General features: G+C 39.4%; 1 long non-coding RNA gene across 1 annotated transcript in view; it reads right to left on the minus strand.

The window, feature by feature from the left end:
* Positions 1-20,427, minus strand: part of LOC141802075 (uncharacterized) — a 45,742-nt gene extending 25,315 nt beyond the window's left edge. The window contains exons 1-2 of the long non-coding RNA XR_012599455.1: positions 20,340-20,427; positions 19,023-19,099 (exon numbers count right to left, since the gene is read on the minus strand). This is a non-coding gene — a long non-coding RNA (uncharacterized LOC141802075). The remainder of the gene's footprint in view (positions 1-19,022; positions 19,100-20,339) is intronic.
* Positions 20,428-21,766: the final 1,339 nt, after the last annotated feature.

The raw sequence follows: 21,766 nt of genomic DNA on the forward strand, positions 1-21,766 counted from the left end.
TTTTTGTTGTTGTAAACATCAGTTATTGAAGAACTATCTGGTGCCAAAACAAAAGTATTAAAATAATACTATTAAACATACTTCAGGGTGTAAGGGGAAAATGTCAAAGACCTACATTTATATTCCACCAAAGTAGAACCCAGAGGGATTTTGGATTAAAAAAAAAATGTGATTGAATGATCATCAAAATGTTGAGCGTTAATAACAAATACAGTGATAAATTTACCCACACAAGTTGTTAGCGACATGGAGCCAATTTTGAATACTTAATGTATATATATGAGGCCCCTAAGTGATGCTTGACCAAGAGTCTGAACTCATCTTTGTTTCATTGTTTAATATTTTTGACCTTTACAGTTATTCAATTAAAAAAACAATAAGAAGCCTCTTTCACACATGCAACTTCCTGAAATTTTAAGAAATGTCTGCCCCTGAAAACTTTCAGCGCTGGGGTTCACAAGTTCCCTCACAGCATGAAGTTTCCCCTGTCAGACAGGGGATATTCAAGAGGCTGGACATGACATCAAATGGACTCTGTAATCAAGGTGTAGTATTTTACAACTCACTGGTTAAAACTGTTGATCCTTTTATTCCACTGCACCACATGTTTTCACTCTTTTTCTTTAATTTCTTTCTTCCTAAACCCCTGGCAAACATGTCTTTTCCAAAATTTAACAAAGCTCTACACATGAACAATACTTAGTCTCGGTTTTCCATCAAAAAGAGCTCCGGTCGGGATGTGCCATAAAGCCGCACATGCTTCCAGCCAGAATCTGGCTGCTTGTCTCCATAGGAAGCATGTTTCTGTACTGGGAGCATCATCTACTGAGATATACCTCTTCTTCAATCTCAAATTAAGGTTTCAAAACTACCAAAACTCACTTGCCTCATTTTTATGTCATTCTTACATAAGACATTCTTACATTGAATTATTTTCTATTTAATTGATTAATTTTGTGCCAGTGTAGCATTTTTCAACAAAGGAAGAAACTCCAGTCAAAGCATAAGCACAAACACACTCAGACTGCCTTCTTGGTGAAATATCCCTTAATATTACTTTCATGAATCTCACGTCAACGCACCTGGACAGAAATTGTACAAAAGAGCCGGCAATAAAAACATTGAGGTTAAGTTAAGGTGAATAATTTGTCTGTGTTCACACATGCAGCTTGTCTGGAAAATTTCAGGAAATTTTGTGCATGTGTAAAAGTATCACTCGAGTTTTTACTGGGAAATGTCTTCTTTGATTAACTGCCTACAGCTCTGAACATATGAATCACAAAACATCTGACAATCTGCTAATAATTACTTTATTCAGCTATTTTGGGCACGCAGTAGTATTTGTTGTCATTTTCTGCCTACGTTCCGTAGTGAACATGCAGCTGTGACGATCTCAACAATATTAAACACATGGGACCAACTGGGTGATTTTTCAAGATGTCCATAGATCACTTGGTGTACAAGAAAACTCCATCACGATGAAGATTTGTTTTTTTTTCCAGGTTTGTTTGGCACTTATCCACTTTAAGCTCAGGATCTGCTGCATGAAACGCTCAAAAACTGGACCTCCTGTGTGCTCCTCTGATATATTAATAGTTGCTTTTGCCATCTGCTTATGCTATTTTCATACCACAGCCGTGGCACTCTCTGCGCAGGATTTTGATTTTCTTAGAAGGAGGGTGAAGCTCTGCCAAACAAAACAGCATCCAGAAAAAAATCAACTCTGGGTCATTCTTTAAATCATCATTTACAAAGAGCACTCATGAAGTGAACAGGCTGAGATGTTTCAGTGAAATGGTTGATTTCTTATGGTCAGTTTCTAAGGGGAAAGCCTCCATAGATTCCATAAAGAACATACTGAAAATCTAAAAATCTGGATAAATATCTGATTTGCATCACATTCATTCATAAGAACTATTTCAGAATGAACTGACTTTGGACCTGTGAATGTTTGCAAACCTCTCTAAAAGTTAACTTACTATTTAATGGGGCCAGGATGTGAGCTCTGTGTTTGCAGCTACACGTAAGCTAAATCACTGAAAGTACTAGTATGTTGTAATTTGAGGAAACCGCAACATTAAAACACATTAAACACATGGACATAAAGCAGAAAGCTGATTACGGGTTTAAAGAAAATCCAGCATATGTAAAAAAAAAAAAGAATTGCCATCAGAGAATTAGTGTTTTACACAAAGTTAATGCCTAGTTAATGTTTCTTTCTTTCTTTTTTTAAGCACCCATTTAGCATGGGGACATTCTGACCCTGGATTAAACCCATGGTGGACACCCTGCCAACAAAGCACTCCTGCCTTCATGAGAACAGACCATTAGCAGGAAAATCATAAATCTCCTTATAAGAGCAACAGGGAGATGTTGTAATAACAGATTACACGAGTTGAGTGGTCAAATTTACATCCATAAGCTGGAACTGAAAGCACGGCGCATACAGATAATTGAGTCAAATTGTGTCAAGGAAGCTGCAGACTGAGGAGGAAAATACTAAACACTACAGTCAAAAACACACAGTGTAGTCCGTGTTTGATTAGATAAGTGTGACAGTAAATCTGAGGCTGTTTATGACGTTATGTTTTCCAGCATGTCATTTCACAAAAACAATGCAGAGGTAGCTGTTTAATGCATTTATTTTCATTCAGTCGGCAACAGTGCAACATTAGCTTGTTGCTGCTGAGTACTCTTGCTAGAGCAAAATTCAATATCTAGTTTTACCCATAGACTGTAAAAAAAAATGGATGTCCGCTTGCTCGGCTCAAAGTGAGGTCTCCACAAAAACTGCTCCCCCTGGTGGCTGGCTGCAGTATAGGTTAAAAAATACAGCTTTCCAGTCATTCCAGATGGGCTGTGGTCAAACTTTAAAAAATTAAGACACCTCGTAGAAATGTTTCTCACGTCTGATTGTTGTGGTGATTTGAAGATATCATTTGGCTGTCTTGTATTCAAGTCCTCTTTTTTCTGGAAAGTTTCGTTTTCATTAGTTATACAAGGTTAAAAACAAGGTTTTACGTAACATTTAACAATGATTGACAGCTGCTGTTCTCGTGTATTTTTTCCGGAAATTGTAAAATATGTCAGGGGGTAGAGTCAAGAAGTGATTTTCGTCTCCCAGCTCCACTCAGATTCTCCCAGAATCCCTCATTGTCTCTACTGCCAGACTCTGGCTGCCAATGGCTGACCCTGTGATTGGGGTATGTTGGCTTCAAAACTGTACAATGAGAAATGGCGGAGCCACGCTGACCACTCTATATACAGTCTATGGTTTTATCCCACCAAAGTGTGTAAACCACTAAAAGCAATTGCTTAAGAAACTGGCGATTCACAGAGTGCTGTATCCAAGCATTTTACTGAAAAGTTTAGTGTAAGTCTGGGTGAAAAAGAGCTAGACCCTATTCAGGAATTTGGGGAACTTCACAAGAAGTGGACTGAGGCTGAAGTCTGAGCATGAAGAATCACCACACACAGACATAGCAAGGGATTTGGGAACAACAATTGTATTCCTCGTGTCAAACTACTGAACCGGAGACAACATCAGAAGCATCTCACCTGAGTAATTGCTCTGTGGTCTGAGTCCTCCTTTTAGATTAAAATCAGTTTTGATCTACATTTGGGAATCAAGAATCCAGAGTCTGGAGAAGGAGGAGTCAGAGAACTCACAATCCAAGTCCCTGGAAGTCCACTGTAAAGTCTCCACAGCCAGTGATGGTTTGGGGTGCCATGTCATCTGCTGTTGATGTCCACTATGTTTTGTGAAGTCTAGAAACAACACAGCCGTTTACCAGGAAACTTTGGAGCACTTCACGCTACAGTCCTTCTTCTCTAGCAAGACTTGGCTCCTGCCCACACTGCCAAAAGTATCAAAAGTTGGTATAATGACCACGATATTATTGTACTTGATTGGCAAGAAAACTATCAAGGCATAAACTTCAGAGAGAACCCATGGAGTATTGTCAAGCAGGTATTGAGTGTGATCACCTCCATGCCACATCCCATTGATGCAGTAATTTATGTAAGGGATAATGCCCAATGAGGTGTCCATTATCAGAAATTATTGGACGACACGGAGGCGTGAACTGTCCGACGCCAAGCGGAGGACGGTTGCTTCGGCGAAGTCCATTAATTTCTGATAATGGACACCTCGGAGGGCATTATCCCGCTTATACCATGGTCACTTATGAAAGAAATACATATTTAATCAATTATTAACACGTTAATGTTGTTTTTGTACCGTTAAAATAATTTCGTTTTAAACAAGAAGCTGCTGAGCGGACTATTTAATGTCACTCGTTGTGACACGTTGCTAAGGTAACCTCCTCTGGCCATAGAACCTGCAACTTGGTCGGCCACAGTTGTTGTAAGCTATTAGGCCTAATCAGTGGAGGGAAGTGAGATGATTGCTTGATGTTATGTGCAAAAAGTGTGATTTCAGGGGGCAAGTGCCTCTTATTGTTTGTGTATCCAGAGAATGATGTGATTTTTTTTTCTCCAAAGAATAAATGTCAACAGATAGTTTACTAAATTGCTCGTTATTGCAAGAAATATCATCCACCTTTCACTCTGATCATTAAATGTGCTACCAAGAAAGTAAGTTTATCCTACACTGTTTTGTGTATACACTCTGATCATCGTTCATTTTGTCTACTGTCTATGAGCTAGGTGATGTTAAGTTTCCGTTGCCAAGGTTACCAACTACTGTTTGATCCAGCGCAGTAATTTAGAACCATCAGGCTATTTGACCGAAACTTCTTTTCTAGGTGTCCATTATCACCTTTTAACGGACACCCTGCAGCCAATCAGAATTGAGTATTTACCCAGACCATGGTATAAGCAAAAGTAACTCAGATCAAATATTAAGTACATATAAATTAACATACTTTTTAGTTAGTCAAGACTTCTGTGTGAAAAATATTTTTTATAGGTCCCATGTAATTTTCTCAATTTTGTTTTGATTTTTAATGACTAATAGTCATAATAATCGATATTCAAAGTAATATACTTGAAATATTTCTTTCTGTATTCTGAATTTATAAACAAGTGTGACTTATTGAACAAGTGGAATAAACTAAAGATATTCCAATGCATTGACATGATTATGAATATATTATACAACACAGTGAGGAAACCTAGAATAAGGTCACATTTGTGCTATCAGCTCAATAATTGGAAAACTTGTAGAGGAGCAGCAGCTTTAACTGCCACACATTTCATGTACTAATGTCACAATACAGAGGTGAAAGGTCAAGAGGCCTCCTATGACATCAGAAGACAGTGAAGTGTATGTACAGTGCTGAAAATCTCACACAACCTACATCTCCACTCATGTGACTCCTAAAAAACAAAGGTCAGACGCTTCTTGGCCTGAGGAGAAAACACAGCAGGTAGCTTCAGGTAAGGCCTCAAAATGACAGTTTCCTCATTTCCTTTGCATTATTGACCTTCCTCCTCCTCTATTTGCCTCGACATGGGCAGATGGAAAGGTGTACAGTGTAAAAGGACGGATGCAGACTTTGGTGACAGATGCCAGCCCCGCCTCCTCTCTGCCCACCTGTTAATGGCAGCGCAGAGCTCCTGGACGCAAGCGTGTCTGCTGCGGACGCACGCTGGGAGGAGGCAGCCGAGGATGGGTGGACTGAGAACACAGGCACGTGCTTTAACTGAGGAGCTCTTTCTCCTGTTACACATCATGTACGAGGGCCTCATCTTGTCAGCTTTAGGTGTGTGTGAAAAAGTGTACGTGTGTCTTTGGGTGTTTCTATCCCTTAAAGAACAGGCTATGTGCTAAGCGTTGATGTGTTTCTAGGTTTGTGGATCAATCATATGTGTGTGAGCGTGTCAGTCTGTGTGTGCGTATGTTTAGGGGAGCAGGAGGAGTGTGCCCTCGCTACACCCCCACAGCCGCCACACGCCTGGCCACCTGCTCCGGGATTAGAGAGCATGCGGATTACACGCGTCACAATGGAGATACACAAACACAAATATGCCCTCGGCCAACAAAGGACACACACGCGCACACACCGGACAGCCTCACCACTAATCGCTTTGAGCATCTTCAATATTTTAATAGTTTGGGATATAATGACTCTGGAAGTGACGCGTGACATGGCAGATGATGTTTGTATTTATGTTGACTGATGAGTTCAGATGCTGGAGGAGAGGTCTGACGCTGGGTTTGCTTTGTAAAAACATGGTAAAGGTTTTAGTGGGTTTCTAAATGTGCTCTGCTTGTGTGTAAGGGGGGTGTTTTGCCATGTCTGCTCCACTGTGAACACAACAGTGTCCTACTTTCCAACTATGAAAACACTGTGACATCAAAACAGAGAAACCAACAGGCTGTCATGACAAAAGGTCCCCAAAACAGAACATCGGTATCAGCAATCAACGACAACAACAGTCATATACAACTAGTGCGTAATTTATGGGCACGTATTTTAAGTTGGGGGGTGAAAAATGTGTGACTGATGAATGTCGATAGGTGTGAACAACGTTTCTCATTAAAAATCTGATACTGGACAAAAATGTTTCAGTGAATATGATTATAGTTTACAATGCAGTAAAAAATTAAATTTAAAATTATTTCACACCAACTTACCCAAAAACACAGAGAAAACATTGACGTCTAAATCATACTGACTTGCTTGGCACAACAAAAGCCATATTATCAAGTTTAGAAATTTAGAACATTAAACAGTGGTGAGAGTGAAGAGTGACATGGAGGAAAGAGGCCTGCACAAGGGCGAACCCCATGGCATGCCCTTAACCATAAGGCTATCTGCGCTCAAAAAATAAAATATACACTAATATATAGGGCTGGACGATTTTGGAAAATAATCTAATTGCAATTTTTTGGACCAATATTGAAATTGCGATTTAGCATTCAATTTTTTTTAAATTTATGTTATTTTTTTATTTATTTATTTATTTATTTTACTTTATTTTATTATTATTATTATTATTATTATTATTATTATTATTATTATGATTATCATTATCATTATTTATTTTATTTTTTTTTTTTTTTGGGGGGGGGGGGGGGGGGGGGGGGGGGGGGTATTTTTTTGGAATTTTTTACTAAAACCAATTAATAAAATCATTCTATATCATTCTATAGTATGAAGGCCAGGCCTACATGTTATGATGAAATGAAATAGATTGAAGCACAAGTTGATATATATAATATATCTTTATTAAACTATCACTATCACAGAAGAATATTGACAGATTGATTTAACTTCAAGCCTCGTAGACGTGTAATATTTTTGCCAGAAAAAAAAGCATTTTGACTTTTGCTGTTTTTAAGGAAGAAGGAACACAAGTTACAATATCCCCTCCAGGTCTGTGTACATGAAACTTTTTTTAAACTTTATTTTTTTAAATTGCAGACTCTGCGATTTGAAAAATTGCACTCTGTTACATTGCGATGTAGGTTTAAATTCGATTAATTGTTCAGCCCTACTAATATACACTTTGAGACTACATTTTATAACAAATGGTCTATTTCTTTAGTACACTGTCATAACTTCTAGGAAGGTGAATTTTTTAAAACTTGTCATGGCTTTGTAGTTTTACCCATTTGACAATTTTAATGGGACTGATTCTTTAATTCGTTAAAAATAGTAGAAACGTCACATAGAATACTATGACACTAACAGAAATGCAAACTAGAGGGGTGGGGAAAAAATGGAAAAATCAATATATTGGGATTTCTTTTGTTTGACAATGTCAGAATCAGGATTTTTTGTTAAAAAATTGATTTTTTTTTCTTTCACATTCAAACTCTTCATTACAGTCTTTGTTTACAAACTGGATTGGAAAAAAAGTCAACACTTTTTTTCAACAGAGGGTGAAATGTTTCTCTCTGACTCACGTGATGTGCATTTTATGGGAAAATATGGCTCCTGATAAAGTCTGTAAACATTATCATCATCATTTAACTTTTTAACACGGTCTGGTGTAAAAGAAAAAGAACTGAGCGAACTGAGAAACACAAACATTGTAAATATTAAGGAATCGCAACTCAAATTGAATCGGCACCCCAATACTGGTAATAGAATCGAATTGTGAGAATAGAATATAGTCGCCCAGCCCTACGAACTACACATTCAAACAAGTTGTTTTGACAGGTTTAAAGCATATTTGATACCATCACGTATTTGTCACTGTCCCTAGAACAAACAAAGTCCACTGTAGATGACTCAACAAGCGTTTCTCCAAACAATGTGCTTTTATGACTCAATGAAGCATGATGAGTCATTTTTTGGGGGTAAATTGGTAACAGGATGACATCATGAACATAGTTTTTTCTTAATTGTGAAAAACAGCTACAACATAAAATACGGAGAGCTGTGATGAAATGATTTAAAGGGATATTTCACCCCATGTGAAAAGCATTTTGCCAGCAATCAGGGGCACGACATGGCACGTGAAAGCACCACTCAAGTGCCTTATTTGGCTTCTAAAAACATAAAGCAAAATATCTTCATCATTTTTCTTTAAGTTTGCAAAGTCATACAGGTAGAAAAAAAAATTGTGCCTTTTTAAAATTTTACTTTACAAATGCAACAAATGAAGGAGCAGAGGAAAGTAAAAGCTTAAACATATCAGCAGTCCAAGTGGCAAAAATCAAAGCACAACAGATAATTTTAATCTTGTTAGAATAAAGTGAATTCATAAACACTTTAAATGTCTTTTAACAGAACACATTTTCAAAGAAAAGAGGAAAAAGTTTTCTCCGGAATTAGCTTAGTGAGAATGTTAGATTTCAGAGTATTTTGATCTTGTTACATGTGAAAATACGATGTTTTTGGGGAGTAATTTGTCACATGTAAACAGAAGACATGAATGAAAAACGTCATAAGTGATGAAACAAAGGGTTACAAACATGCTCCTGAGGCTTTAGAGTAACCATCAGCTGCCTGCATGTAAATCTAACCGTCATCTCTGCAACACTTGCCTTTGTATGCATGATGTAATGCAGAGCTTCAGTGTCATCTACCAACATTTTAATGACATGAATGGACTAAACCTATCACAGAGATTTTGGTAAAGTGATGTAAAAGTATGCCAAGATCCTGATGTGCAGCCAGACTCTGAACTGTACATGAACCGTCGGTGTGGTGCACTCGGGGACCTCACACACTTTTGGAGGGGGATCTCTGGCCTCTCTCCCCTGTTCCTCCACTCCTTTTTACCCCTCGGGGTCGGCAGGTTTGTTTTGCTAATGACCCCATCCCGTTATGACCTCATTCAATTTGCGCTCAGTAATTGGTGGCACACTGACATACTGCTGTGTCGGGGGAGGGGCTGACACGCCTTGGGGGGCATCCCATTGTAAACATTCCTCCCTGACAAAGAAAGCATTGTTACTGCTGATTAATGGCAATGAGAGGTGCCTGGTGTGTGTGTGTGTGTGTGTGTGTGTGTGTGTGTGTGTGTGTGTGTGTGTGTGTGTGTGTGTGTGTGTGTGTGTGTGTGTGCGTGTGTGCGTGTAAGGGGGGGTTATGAGGATGATGAAGGTGATGAGTGAAGATGACAGTAAAGTGTTACCACACATTAACCTCATGCCGTGAAGAAATCGAGTGAGATGACTGTAAATGTACATTGTTTGATGCTCAAGATACTTTTCACACCTTCAGCTGTGTGACTGTGTTACTGTGTGACTGTGTTACTGTGTGACTGTGTTACTGCGAAAGGCAACAAGACCCAAAGCAGGCAGGACTAACGCTCTGTGTTTTTCTTTATGTTTCTTTTGTTGTTTGTTGTAATTATAGGTTTGTCTGATCTAGACTGATGTGGAGGATGTGTAAAGTGAGTCTAGCAGGGTTTGATCATTGCAAAAGAGAAAAGAAAATCAGGACTGTTAAGGCACTTCAACTTGATAGTTCAAGCTTGAATTAAAAATGTTATTTGCAAAAGCATTGTATGTTATTTTAATTCAATTCAGCTGAAAGCTACTTGCTTTTGTAAAGCACAAAATAATTTCTCCAGGAATTTATTCGATTTTCCAGAGATTGTTTGTAAATGCCTGATTTTGCAGCAGTTTTTTCAAAAAGATACAATCCAAGTTGTGGTAAATCCAGGGATTTTATGGTAGAGGTGTCTCTGTCCATGTGGATATCAGTCCAATATCAGCAAAAACAAAGAGTATCAGATTATATGGGCCTATACTCAGAATCTCTGATAAGAGAACTCCAATGCAAGCAGTCCATTTCACTCTGCTCCACCACTTCTATCCAGCAGTGCCCGGATCCAGCATGTAGAGCCCACGTGATCACAACATCAGCATGTGCTAAGGTGCCAACAAAGTAACAAGGAGCAGGAGCAATATGGGCCATATGGCAGTATTTTTCGTTAAAGTCTGAGGGGCCATTTACACGACAAGGGTTTTAGGGTGAAATGTTAAAGTTTTGTCGCCCTTTGGCCTCGTGCTTACACGGAAACGTTGTTTCAACCAACCTAAAACACAAACTTTTGAAAATGGCCACGAGAGAAGAATTTTTCCGAAATGCTGCCAACACCGTTGCTGTGTGAACAGTAAGCAGGCATTTTCAGTGGAAATGCTGACGTCACAGTCTGCTTCACGCGAGAGCATGCACAGTACAACAGAATCAGCTGACTGTCTTCAACAAATTGTGCATCTGTTGCTCCAATTCTGCACTTAGCATTCCCCGATACACCAGATGATCAACCTAACTCTACTTCGGTGATCTCCCAAAAGCGTCTTCTGGACAAGACAGTTACAACGCTGACTACAGGCCTGGCATGCTTACTACAGCGTTTTCAGTCCCTCAGCGTTCTCGTGTAAATATCGATTTTTTCACTGCATTTTCATATGAAACGTTGTGTAAACAGGGCCAAAAAAACTTGTCATGCACAAGTCTCCTGTGGTGGCACATGGTGAAGAAGTTAAAGATGACCCACCTCATCATTCAGTTTGAGAAATTACACTTGATCAAGCCTTTTCTAATATTCCATACTACATTATAACTAATAAAGCATGTATGATTTGTGCTAATATCGAATCAAACAGGTATAGCGTTGACTAATACTCAAGGCTGCAACATGGGTATCGTAGTGGATGTGAAAAGGTTGTACAGGGACACCTCTTATTTTAGGACAACATTCGGTATCAAATGTGCAAAACTGGCCCAAAGTCTTTAAAGAGAGTCTCTAAGAGAGTCCCACTAAGCTCTGAAGATGAGAATCTGCCATTGTAGGGGAAGTGGTCCAAATATTTGGGACTGATGTGTTGTAAGTGTATCACAGTGTACTGCTTTAAGTGGAACTAGGCCTGTCACGATAACAAATTTTGCTAGACGATAATTTTCCAAAATATTATTGCCGCTAAACAATATTATTGTCAATATAATTTTTTTTTTTTTCCATTTTTTTATTGATGTAATTATGATAAATGGGATAATAAAGTGAGTACACCATATCAAAAGCAAGAAACTTTAATTTCTTAAGAGTATTTAACTGTAATTAAAAGGTCAGGATCTTTTAAATAAAATAAATTATACAAAAAATATAATAAATTTAACAAGAAAGAGAAAAAAATACAATGAAAATGAAATGGACTCTCTTTTAGAAAAAAATACATGTCAATGAAAATAATTAATACCAATCAAAAACAATAAAACATAGACCCTGTCTCTAAAGAAAAAACGAAACTCCAAAAAAAACAAAAACAACAACAATAAAAACTACAGCCTAAATAAAAGGGAGTTTATACAGTTCCTGAATTGTTTGTAAAATGTACTTTTCCCCAGTCAATCCGTACTGTCTGTCAAACATTTTTAACATTTCTGGCTTTCAACTGTATTGAAGGGCTCCATTTCTTTGGCAATGTAGCTGTCTTTGAGCGCCCACCGTTTGACGCTTTTATTTCTATTTACTTTGCAGACCAAAAGCCTCAGTAAGAGCGGATTGTCAAAGAACAAGGCTCCGCTGCACCTCCCTCTTCTTCTTCTTCGTCGCCACCGTTTTCAAACAAATGCGACATATCAGCTCGTTGGTGTTCATGAGCTCACGCTTTGTTCATTCTGACAAAAAACAAAATATTCCCACACTGGGACTGTGGCAGGCGGCTTAAGAACCGTATCTTTCGTGCCATCACTCATATTAGTGTGTGTTTCCTCCTTACCCCTCAGGACGCTCGCTTCAGCTGTCTCCGTGTGTACGCGCGAGCAGCCCCGTTGCAAAAGATGCCAAAGATTGCATTTTTGACAGATGCTCACTCCGCTATAAATCTGGTATAGAACCTATGCACCCCAATGTTAGGAAAGATAGACGTAGTGAGCCATCTTCTCATTCAGCCTCTTTGGTTGAAAGAGAGGAGGAAAACAAACATGCATGCACGTGTCAGTTTATCGAGGCTGGCAAACTTACCGAGGACGTTTTTATTTATCGTTCAGTTAATCGATTTATTGATTATTGTGACAGGCCTAAGTGGAACGGATGGTACAATCATAAATATACCAGTTATACCAGTTAACAACCCTGAAAATGTAACCTCCATGGAGGAAGTAACAGAAACTCACACTGGGGAAGCCTCATCACTTTGGTGTGCTCACAGTCCAGCATTAATGTTTTTACACTCAGTATTATTAGTCCAACTAAAGCCAAAGATCACAATAATACCTCTTCTCTACAAAGGAAACATCTCAATATGCAGCACTAATGTGGTGGACACAGTTATTAACTATGACAGCAGAGAGTAGAGGAGTCCTCCTCTTCTCCTCCCAAAAACTTTCATCTGACTCACAGACGGAGGCCTCGCTCACACGGACAGAGGAAGGTAAACTAATCGACTGGTAATATAGCACAAAATTATATCCCCAAGGTCTGTGAGTGCCTGCTTGTGTGTGTAAGTGTGTGTGTTATGTGTTAAGTGGTTGCATGTCTCCTGTGAGAATCGCCTGGGGTCATTGGTGGGTTCTGCTAATGTGTCTGTCATTATTCAAATTAATTCAAGGGAAAGTGTGTCATTGCATGCATATGTGTGTGTGTGTGTGTGAGAGAGAGCTGGTGTGTGTTCAATGAAGCCCAGGAAATGAACAGTGAAATGATTCCTATCAGTTTTACCAATCATTGATGTGATTAATCTACTTTGTGTGAAACCATTATTACTGTTAATTATAGAGCATTTACATAGCCATTAGCCCGTTTTATGTCTTACTCTCTGTGTGTGTGTGTGTGTGTGTGTGTGTGTGTGTGTGTGTGTGTGTGTGTGTGTGTGTGTGTATGCTTTGTAGGATGGATTTGTCAGGTTAAAGTGTTGGGCAGGGGTTAGACAGCATGTGTCATGAAGGAGAGCACCACAGAAACAACAGAAACATGAGACGATGGAGTTTCTGTTTGTGTCTAAATGAAAACATCACAGGTTTTCACTGAAGCTCACAAACACTCAAACAGGAGCGCACACTCTGTTCTCTTCTTTTAGTCATTGAGGAGTCATAGAGCTGCAAAAGTCATCCCTGCATGCTCCCCTCCTTCTTCTTCTCCTCCTTCCCTCCTCTTCTTCTCCCCTCATCCCACTATCACATCAGACAGGGTCTACTTATAGCACCACGCCAGCGAGAGGAGAATGGGAAGAGAAAGGGTATTATGACAGTGCAGAGAGGAAAGAGAGGGAGTGAGAGAAAAGAAGGGCAGACAGGGTATTATGGGAGAGAGGGATGAGAGCAGTGAAGGCATTTGGAGTCTTTATTCGCCTTCCTAAGCCACGGGCTCCGCTCCCAATCCGATTGGTCGATACGGCCAACCATGTAAATGAAATGCAAAGCAGAGAGAGACCCTGACTTCTCTTTGCCAATTTGTGGGGCCCTTTCTCTCTCCCTCCGCCGATGGTTACTTTCTTTTATCAGTCTGTCTTCCTCGCTACATGGAGCCTTTTCTTCCTCACTATCACAGCCCGCCGCCTTCAACCTCTGATTCTCTCCTTCTTCCTCCCGCTCGCTGTGGAAGATAGTGATTTGCCTTTTTCCTGTAAAAGCTGAACTTTGCACTTCTCTAATGTTCAGCTCTAAGGATTTAATCCACTGAGTTTTTTTTTTTTCCTGGGAAACTCCAGTGGTGATTAAGCATATGCTCTTTTTCTGTCTGAGAGTGTGCAGAGGCATCCACTGAGCATCCCCTGACACTGTTTGCACAACATCGACTAAGACCATAAACCAGTCCCTTTAGGAAGAGCTACACACGTGCATTAATTAACACAAATAACACAAATTTTAGTCTGTTTACCATATATTTTCCGCGTATTTTGCTTGTGTACATCAGTGAACTCACTTTATGATTATTTCAATATTTTTCCAGTTAAGACTGTAAGCTGTCCAATAAGCCATGCATGATGGGTTGGACTGAGCCTGTCAGCCAATCACAGACAGTGTTCTGAACCATCCACCATAAGGCTTTTTCAATATTCACAGTGATGTAAAATTTAACAATATATCCTTCATATTATATTGCATATTCATGCTATATCCCTGCTCTTAAAATGACACAAGCATTGCAACAAGAAATCTGAAAATAATCCATCTGATTTGTGTCAAAACATTTCTACAAAATACATTTGGCAGAGCTTCCTGAAAGGTCTGTTTGCACCTCACCTGCTGATTCCTCCAGCTGAATTAAGTCTGACCCTTTATGAATCTTCTCTCAGTATTACTTTTTCACCCTCCTCGTCATCTAATGTCCCTGATGAAGACCCTCCTCCACCCCAGCAGAAGAAGGCTCTGTTGACACTAAACTCTCCCCGGGGGGTTGAGTGCCAGTAAGGGGGGCTCTGGCAGCCTAAAGCTCCGGCTGTGAGATTTAGGCGGATGTTTATTTATTTTATTTATTTATTTTCAAGCTCCAGAAGAGGTTTTTTTTAACAGGATGATACTGGGGTGACAGGCCGAGAGACGGGTCAGGACTGATGACAGTTTTAAGTGCAGACAAATGCCACAGTCTGTTGCAGATTAAAAATGCCCACTACCACTTTAATCCGTGTAGTGCTGCCAAATTGGTATTTCCTTCTTTACCCTGAACTGAGCCGCTGGACGAGCAGAGACTGAGACAGGAAGAGAATCAGCATCACACAGTGACTCATACAGTCTGACCTAAATGAACTCTCTGGCCCTGTGAGTGGTCGGGCCAGACTAAATTTCTTTTTAATTCCTGCTGCCAGCAACCTCTGTATGGACCAGGCTTAACTTTAGTGTCACTGAAGCAAAATGTGATATAAGCACTGTGGAGTGACTCAGAAAAACTGAGAGGAAGTATGCGTAAAATATTTAAAGGACAGATGAATGAGAGATAGAGGAAATGATCAGTTTACAGTGCAGGAATGGAGCAGCTTGGAGATCAGACTGAGGAGGCTTCAGGAAGGAAAACTGGTCCGATGGTCAGCAGCTCGACTCCTGGCCTGTTCATTATTCAAACACTGCCACCTGCAGGCTGCTGATCACAACACAACTAGCTCATAACACTCATGTTGAGGGAAAACCATTGGATTATGTGTGATCATTTGTGTAAAATGACTTGTTGTGTAACAACAAAACAGTGTCCTGAAACTATCCACTGTGAGGACTGTAAAAGCTCACCAGTGGAGCTGCTCAACACCGACGAGCCAACAAAGTGGAAGTAAAAGTAAAGTAAGAGAAGTGGAAATAATTCCTTGTTGGATTTCACAAAACACTTACTTAGTTTTTTTTATGGAAAAAGCTACACTAATACTTCAGCAAGACTGGTTGATCAGACATTAAATATTAGTTTAAATAACAACAAACCATGACGGTGTACGTGTTAACTGGTAAGATAAAAAGTCTGCAATCAAGAAGTGGAAAACTCAATAAAGGTAACTGCCAAACGTTGGAGTCTCCATTTAAAACAGTGAATGAAATTTGTTACCAGGGACAATAAGTTTAATAAATAGTTTTGTCAAGTGCTTTTTTGTAACATGCATATTTCTTCATAAATAAGGTTGATACGCCACGGTTACTGGATCATCATAATAATTTCAGCCATTAGCCCTGTATTATTAAGCATGCATATAAATGCAATGACTAACCACAGAAAACAGTGCGAAACGTCTTATAAATGTGTAAAAGTTGCTAGAACAGCATTTTCTCCAGTAATGCTCTGAAAGCACGTCACCCATAAGTAGGGATGGTTGCCTTACACATTTAAAACCATACGGTACCGATGCCCGGTACCTAGCAATCGGTACCGGTACTCAACGGTACCAATATTCGGTACTTTTTTGTGGTTATGTGGTAAAAAATGTTCATTTTTTTAACAATAAAATATGTATATTTTTTCAATTTAACATATTTATTCTTCAATATATAACCTTGAAATGCTGTGTTCATGTCCAGCAAGGAAAAACGCCTACTCTTCTACTCCCTCACAGTCACAAGGATGCATTTAGGTACCTAAACATGGTACCTTTTGACTATACACGAATTGATACCCGGTACTTTTGATACAATTCTGTAGGTACCTAAAAAAGTACCTAACTCGGTACCCATCCCTACCCATAAGCCAACTTTTTTGAAATATGTACATGTCTACAGCCAGGACAGGACAGAGTTTTGTCCTCACTTTCACAGCATTTCGAAGGTGGCTATGTCAGGCTGAGTGTTAACTATCTCTGTGGGTTGTCCTAATACACCTCTGTCCCCCAAAACAAAAAGCCAGGACAGACAGAACTTTAAACTAAAGTTATCAAAGCTGTAGCTCACTAAAGGACAAGTGATGTCTCTGTGGTTGAATCCATCTCTTAAGTGAAGTCTGTGGTCTGGTGTAAATAAAACTAACTAAACTTAAGAAAAGTCCAAAAGGAAAAACATCATCAATTTACTTCTGGAAAGACCACAGATCAAGTTTTTGTGCCTTATTATTTCCTCGACTCATGTAGCGTGTATATCACAGATAATTACATATATAATGGTCCAGTTTACGAATTTCTAAAGCTACATGAAAATAAAACACTTCCTGTAACTTTCAGTTAAAGGAGTCACACTAGTGGATAACAACTGGAAGTGACTTTTGGAAAGTACATTACACTGCCAAGTTGACTCTGGCGCAAAGTTCTCAAGGATCATGAGACTGATCCCACTGAAGTCCTGTTTTTTAAATATATCCTGATATTTTTGTACGTCTTACACATTGGCACATTAAAAAAGGTAGTCTGATGTTGCTTTTAGTTTATTTATATTTTTCCAGATTTAAACAATTTGTGCTACACTCTTCATTTACAGCAGATCAGATGGACCTATCACACATCTCTGGCAGCTGGGTTTATCATTGAAAATAAAGTCATGTTTCCCATTTTGGAACAAAAAGGATTAAGTGGCCTAAATCAGCTTTAAATAGATTTAAAATAAAAGAAAAATATGACCTGAGCCACAAAACTCTGATTTGGATCACTTCTGCCTGCAGTGTTAATGCACACTAAGATATCAAAAGTCTTTTGAGAAATTAAAAGCATCTCATTCAATTCAATCACATCAGGATGTTAGAAAAATGAAGTATTTTCTGTGTAGACAGATTTGGTTTAGTCAGTTTTGGTGAAGCTCATTATCAACAAAACAAAGACTTCCTCTGCCTCTGAACATTCAGACTGTTAAAAGAAAAGAAGTTCATGGGAAACACTCTCATTTGGGAACAATTCCTTGGACTTAAAAAGAAGTCTCTTAAAACGTGTGTTTGAAGCCGTGAAGAGAAGCTCTATGATGGGCAGCGTGTGGGAAGCTCCTCTCCAGCTTCCTGACAGGAGGGAGGAGGCCTACCATCAGAGTCACAAAAACACACACACACTCGCACACCCTCCTCATCAGGCTCTCCTTCCTCGTCCTCCCATCAACCCTCTCTCTTCACTGGCTCTCCCCTCCTCCTCATCGTCCTCCTCCTCTCAAACCCTCCCGACAGTCCTGCCAAGCTGACAGCTTCAAGCTCCGTGGAAAATGAGTCTCGCTCGCATTACAATCGCGCAGGACAGATTCCATTAGCACTATCTGAAATTGAGCGCGGGGAGCAGAGAGCGGGAGGCGGCCGCGCGTGGCCTTATCAGAGGAAGAGTGCGAGTTCCGCCGACGTCACTAATCCACCAGGCAGGATCCAGCACACACAGGCACACTCACAGTGAAAGACAACTTGGGGGAGACACAGGATGCAAACACACATGCTCATATAGTGAAGAAAATAGATAGAGAGGCATACCTACACACACTCAAACACAACACTGAGACATGCAGGAAATAAAAGGCTCATAAACACACACAGATACCACAACCTCAACTCTCACATCCTACAACGCTCTGAAAAAGACCAAAATTTGCATTTAGCCAAAGGACATGATGAAACTGGAGGAAAAGCAGGCAACAGATCAATTCTCACACAGCTTCTTTCTGTCTCTGCATGTATGGGTGCGCGTGTTTTAATGTGAATATGAGTCTTTCCTGAGGAGTGCTGGCAGGTCTGTTCAGCGCTGCTGCTGGTGGGATTTGTAACACGTCAGTCTGCTGGTTTGAGATGAAACTGAGCCGTGCTCACTTTCTGTGTGATCTCTACCTCCCTGCACTGATGTCTCACCTATTCTCTCACACACACACACACATTTTGCTTTACCAATATACAGAAACAATTCTTTATATATATAGTATTGTATATATATGTATATATATTTGCTGACGTTTGCACACTTATGTGAATATGTAGTAACACCTCACATGAACCCCCAGTGTCCCCATCCCTTTAGCTATTAACCCTTGACACATAAATCCAAGGGTATGTGGGTGTGTGATATTAGCTGCATGTGTGAGGGAGGATGGAGTTAATCTTTCTGTAGTGGGGATCTTTCCACACAAGATCACTCAATTTAAATAGAGCAAGAACACTTTGATGTCTCCAGCCCTCCCTCCCTCTTTCCCCAGCTCTCATTCACTCCTCTAATTTGCTTCATGTCACCCCCCTCTGCGCCCCGGTGATAAGGTGTAATGAGAAATGTTTTCAAAAAGGCTCTCACCTACCATGCGACACTAATTGGGGTGTGTGTACTCGATTCAGCCAGAAGAGGAGGGCTGCTCATCCTTGACCGTTAAAGATGCTGAGGAGAGGGGGAAACAGAAAGGAAGAAGCACTTTAACAACAGTTTTACAACCATGAGTTGACATACACAGTGAAACAGAACTGACACTTGCTTATATCATCTGAGCTCTGCTGACAGCCCCTCCCCCCACTCAAAAAAAAGAAGACACCAAGTAATGAAGGGAATACCATCTTCATTAGTTGTCATTTACAGGGAATTACGGGGATGCCTCCTTGAGGCTGTTATTGGTCACGCTGAAAGCAAGCAGCGAGAAAAACATCAAAGAGGAAAAGAGGAACTTTTGGGAAGATGTGGGAACAGAAGAAGATTTGGCCTATTTTAATTTTCTCAATATAACCGACAAGATACAAGACAATTAAAACTGGTTTCTAAATAATTTCTTAAATAGAAATTAAAGTGCAGAATAAGAAACAAATCAACAAAATATACATGAAATAGCTTTAAATATCCAATCAGAAATGCAAACTTGATTAAGCTGAAATTAGATACACATAGTTCCGTAATGCAACAATAATATGTGCAAGAAACAAGCAAATCCAAGAGTACAGACTAGCTAAGAGGCAATTTTATGTATTACTAAAAAATATTATTTTAATCTCATCATGAGGATAAGCAACAAAGCAGCTAAAGTTTGAGATCCATGGTAAAGAAAAACACTTTCTTTAAACATGAAATGCTTTTGCAATTATAATGCGTTTTATTATTTGGAAGGAGCCCCATGTGTAACTGCCATGCTCTCATAGCATTTAAATTCAGGTAATACTATTTAACCTGACTAATATCCATACGTTTAATTACTGCTTGTTTGGTGATGAAACATTTGGTTTGGGTTTTTTATTTAGGGCTCAGAAGGGACATGGGCAGAAGATAAAATGCAAAAACAGGACGCAAGTCTAGAATAACTGTAGGAAGAACAAACATTATTTACAAGGCTAGTAACATATTTTTCAATATATAAGTAAACTCTGATGAAGAGTAAGATGTAACAGCAATTTCAAACGGTAGAGAGATGCCTTACTTGTGAAACCATCAAATCTACTGAATGAATTTAGTAACGGTGCTCACAACACCTCCAACGGCTGAATTAGCAGCTCCAACATTTAAGCTAGCTCCTGAGCCGGTCACACAGTTTTAGTTTCAAGACGAAACGAGGCAGAGAGCATGTAGAGAAGCAGTACAAAGGTGCACTGAACATTCTTCGTTTTAAAACGCCAAAAGTATTTGAAAAAGTACTTACCATACTTGATACATGACAAGTCCAACTGGCTCGGTTCCGGTCGAGCTCCAGGTGGGCGGGGCTTTCTATCGTCATATCCTCACCTGTTCCCTCCTTCTTCTCGATGAGTTTCTCGGACATTTGATTGGCAGATGGCGACCAGCTTAAAGATGTATTAACACCTGTTTCCTGCTAGCTAAATGTTACATCTTTTTCTGTAACTGTACCATTTGGCACAATCTCTACAGCATTGCTCAACAACTTTTAAGTATCTTGTATAAGTATCCACAGCTTCCTTGTTTGAAAAAAAGGCATGTTGCCTTTTCTCTACCATCTTAAAATAAAGTAATTAGTGATGACATATTTTACTCTGTTAACTTTGTAGTTTCTTCAATTTAAATATATCATACATTGTTTTATTTTATGCTACAAGGAGGATCTGTTTTGATTGGACTGCCTCGCCACCTTCTGGCCTGGAGTGTCATGCACACTGTCATAAATTTCTTTTAGCCAGGTGTATGTTTGTTTTGGAATTAAATGGAGATTGGATCAAAACAAATTTTCTTTGTTCAAGATAAGTTTTTACTCGACACAACGCACTGAGGTTAAGTATTTATATAGTACAGTAACATAGCACTACGGCTTGAAATGTGACATCAAGCAAACGTAACTGGCTACAGCGCTATCGGCAGCCCGGTGCTCTGATGTATTTGTAGGCTAACGTGTTGTCTAATCTTCACCTACCATGAGTAGAGACCTTGGCAAAATGAAGTTATTATAGTATTATAGTTACAAATCAGTTCATTGCAAAAAAAAATAAATAATAAAAAAAGTTGCAACTTCAGTGTATTGCATATGTAATGTGTATTGTATGCAGCACATACCTCAAGTTTCAATTAGGCTGTGTATGATAGTTGTTGAAACACTGTAGATCCAGTTACTGGGCCTTCCCTTTGCTAAAACAGTGATGTAAAATGGCAGTTTTTATGGCAGCTAAAAGGGCAACATGATTATTTGGATTACCAGCCCACCACCTCAACATCACATCCCTAACAGGATAACACAGCATAATAAACTCCATAAAATAATCAAAGTTATTACAACTTCTAACCCCTGTTTAATACACTCTGCTTAGCTTAGGAGAGCTGCATTCACTACCACAAAAGAAAATAGTCTTATAAGTCTGGAGAACACAGGACAGCAGCTTGTGGTGTCTTAATATTGGCTTTAATTGGATTTGTAAATTATGTGGCTAAATTAACACTTCCTTTTGCTCGGTGAAATGTGTTGGGGAAAGAAAAAAAATGAAAGTCTCAAAGTTAATTAATCGTCAGAGGCCTCAGCTTAATTAAAGTTTCCCAGTGTTTGTAGTTAATGGGTGGATTGATGGAACAATGGTATGAACGCCTTGTGATAGCTCCAGACAGAGCCCACAGGGAGTACATGAG

This window comes from Halichoeres trimaculatus, unplaced genomic scaffold, assembly GCF_033239565.1.
Source record: "Halichoeres trimaculatus isolate MK-OKI-2021-1 unplaced genomic scaffold, fHalTri1.1 fHalTri1_scaffold_13, whole genome shotgun sequence".
Taxonomy (NCBI): Eukaryota; Metazoa; Chordata; class Actinopteri; order Labriformes; family Labridae; genus Halichoeres; species Halichoeres trimaculatus.